This window comes from Cajanus cajan, chromosome 1, assembly GCF_000230855.2.
Source record: "Cajanus cajan strain Asha chromosome 1, NIPB_CcT2T_4, whole genome shotgun sequence".
Taxonomy (NCBI): domain Eukaryota; kingdom Viridiplantae; phylum Streptophyta; class Magnoliopsida; order Fabales; family Fabaceae; genus Cajanus; species Cajanus cajan.
The window spans coordinates 48,063,156-48,066,472 of record NC_138517.1 but is presented as its reverse complement, the minus strand read 5'-3'; the positions used below and the strand labels follow the sequence as shown (position 1 = coordinate 48,066,472).

At 33.0% G+C, this 3,317-nt stretch overlaps 1 long non-coding RNA gene across 1 annotated transcript; it reads left to right on the top strand.

Moving 5' to 3' along the window:
* Window positions 1-1,538, top strand: LOC145953971 (uncharacterized). The gene is made up of 2 exons (XR_014431186.1): window positions 1-279; window positions 1,371-1,538. It is a non-coding gene; the product is annotated as an uncharacterized LOC145953971 (long non-coding RNA).
* Window positions 1,539-3,317: the final 1,779 nt, after the last annotated feature.

The following is a 3,317-nucleotide window of genomic DNA, read 5'->3' as shown; positions in this document are numbered from 1 at the left end:
CATCTAGAATATTGGAGAATGGAGGTGGAGACTAGTATAAATAGGAGAAACCACACACCAAAAAGCTCACCAATAACCCTTAACAACTAGACATAAACCAATGCCAAAGAAACACCCAAAAATACTCTATCTTTTCCACAACCAAGGAGTAGAACAAGGAGTAAACAACTAAAATTTCAAGAAAAGGGGAAGAAAGGAAGAAGATAAGAGGAAGAAAAAGAAGTAGGAGAAGAAGAAATCAAGGAAATTAGGAAAAAACTAGCAAGCTTGGAGAAATAGGTATGGGTTAGATGTTTAATTTTATTCATGCCTATATAGTTGTAGAATAAGTATTGATCTTTACTTATAAGTTTTGATGCATGGAACCTTAGGTTAGTTGATATGGTTTTTGATTGTACTTTTTGATAAATTTGATGTTTTAAGGTTGAATCTTGAAGTGGTTGATTGTTTATGATTGAATGTTTCTATTGAAATTGTTTGAATTAAATTTGAAGAGTTTGATTGAGAATAATTTTTGAAGTGATAGATTAATAGTGATGCATATTGCATATTGCATAATGTCATTTTTGAGTCAAAAGATTTTTGGGGGGAAAAGAAAAGAATTTCAAAAAAAAATAAATATTTGAGAAATGAATTTTGTACCAAGGATATTTGATAGAAAAAGAACGAGTTTTGTAATTCTGAAATGATACTTTTTATGTGAATTCTTTTCTTTATGTGAATTCTTTTCTTTATGTTTACTATCTAAGACATTGGTGGTGAGAGATTGATTGTGATAGTGGGTACTGTCAATGACAGTTGGCAGTACGAGATGGATAAAGAAAAGGATAAAGTGAGAGAGAGTTTGATATAGTTGTGAAAGTCTGACTGAGGTATTTGCTTTATGCTACCAATGTCAGAAGATAGTAAACGGGGTTTGAGTAGAATGGGTAAGACGGGACCTCTGGTCTAGGGGGATAGACCTTTGGTCTAGGGAGTGTTTGGGCATGGGCAATTCCATAGATGGCCAGTCTTTATTGATTCTGTGCCGTGGTAGCCTGCCGGGTGCACTGACGCTCTGACTACTGTCTACTTTTTCGCGTTTAGTGGGGCATTTCCGAATCACTAGACAAAGTGATGTTAAGCTCTAGCTTCACTAAACACTCAAAAGGGAAAATCTCCATGGAGTATTGAGTCAAAATGATTTTTAAAAGTATATTTTCAGTCAAAATATGCATCTCATTCTCATAATCATATTGCATTATTTGGAGTATTATTAATGAAAAATATTATCAAATTGTTGTGTGAACTTATTATGCACTTGTCTAATTTGTTTTTGTGAGATGTGAATAAAATTAAATGTCTAACCCCATAAATATTTTTAAACCCAGATATTGGAGATCTCATAATGCAGAAAAATTGGATGTGCAGTTAGAAGGTCAGATGCAAAAATCCAGAGCATAGGATGGGGGGTTTTATTTTACTAAGTTGTTATAAAATGGTTTGTAATATCTAGTGACTTTTATTGAATAAAACTTTAATTGAATAAATTTAATTCATTTGTTTAAGTATCTTTTCTACACATTATAATAATATAAATATTATTAAGCATAAATAATTAGTTACAATTAGCATATGTAATCTAGAGAGGGGGTTACACCTAGCTAAATCAATTCCTTAGATAATGGAGAAAAACAAACCCAATTTGTAAAAATTAGCCTAGGCCCACTACATGTCCAATTGCTAGCTTCACCTACACACTTTACTATTTGTCACCCCACTTCTACTACTAAAAATATGAAAAGCAATGACCCTTAATACAAGGTCAAATGTGAAGTTTAGTGAAAAACACACAAAAGGGGGGTTTGAATGTGTGTGTGAACGAAGGATTTTAAAAACGTTTTCGGAAAGGTGTTTCTTTCTGTTAGAAAATAATATTTCAAGTCTGTAAGGAAAATGCAAGATTAGTTAAAAGAAACTTTGCTTCTGAAGATCTATCATCTATTCGAAAATGGTTTCTTAAATCAAACAATATAAATTTGTCTAAATATTATTTAGAGAATAAGTAGTAGTAGACGAAGTTTTTCAGTGTGATAAATCAATATAAGTAAAACTGCATTTCTAAATCAAATAACAATGCACAGAGTTTTTATACTGGTTCACTCGTTCTGAGCTACGTCCAGTCTCCTTCAACTGAAGGGTTCCACTAATCACAATAGATTACAAATATTCTTAACCATTTCTGATTCGTCAACTTCACTCGCTAACGCTAGTATTCTTAAACCACTTCTGGTTGCCCGAGTATTCTCAACCACTCCTGGTTCGTCAACTTCACTTGCTGATACTAATATTCTTAAACCACTTCTGGTTCTACAAGTATTCTTTTGCTAGCCTCTTCAAGCTTTATAGACGATTGTTGTTTTAAGTGTGTATGTGACTCTCATAGGGAGGATAAATTGGTTTCTACACTCACTAAGGTATTCAACCTTAGTTTTACAAGAATATGTTTAGAGTGTGTATGTAAATCTCGTAGAGAGGATGGGGTAGTTTATACACTCACTAAGATAAACTATCTTAGTTTTACACGGATATTCAAATCTGAACAAGAAGAGAGGTGATATTGTTTTGATGCCTTTTTTTGCTTATTGCTTGTTTCTTTTCTTCTCTCTTTCTTCTCTTCTCAGGTCTTGATATTTATAGCCTTGTGATAAATCTGCCCGTTGTTTGAATTTGAATGTGTCCGTTGAGGCTGAGTTTTCCGTTGGTGTAGATAATTATTCGTTCATGGCTACACAGATCTTATTCATTTAATGCGTTTGATTTTACATTAAATGCTTTGCTTGCCAAATCTGTGTTATGTGAAGTCCTTTGCATAATTTGTTCCCTTTTATTTCTAACTTCAATTATAAACTAGGTACGTTTGTCCTTTCTCCGTCATTGTAGCTGCGAAGGCGTTGCCATTCTTTGAAAAGTAGGTGTACTTGCCCTGACACACGCAACTTTGACTTGTGAATTCGCGCTCTGGATTTTAAAAATGTTTTTGCAAAGGTGCTTCTTTCCGTTAGAAAATAATATTTCAAGTGCGTAAAGAAAGTGCAAGATTGGTTAAAAGAAACTTTGCGTCTGAAGATCTATCATCTGTTTGAAAATGGTTTCTTAAGTCAAACAAATATAAATTCGTCTAAATATTGTTTAGAGAATAAGTAGTAGTAGACGAAGTTTTTCAATATGATAAATCAATATAAGTAAAACTGCATTTCTAAATTAAATAACAATGCATAAAGTTTTTATACTGGTTCACTCGTTCTGAGCTATGTCCAGTCTCCTTCAACTGAAGG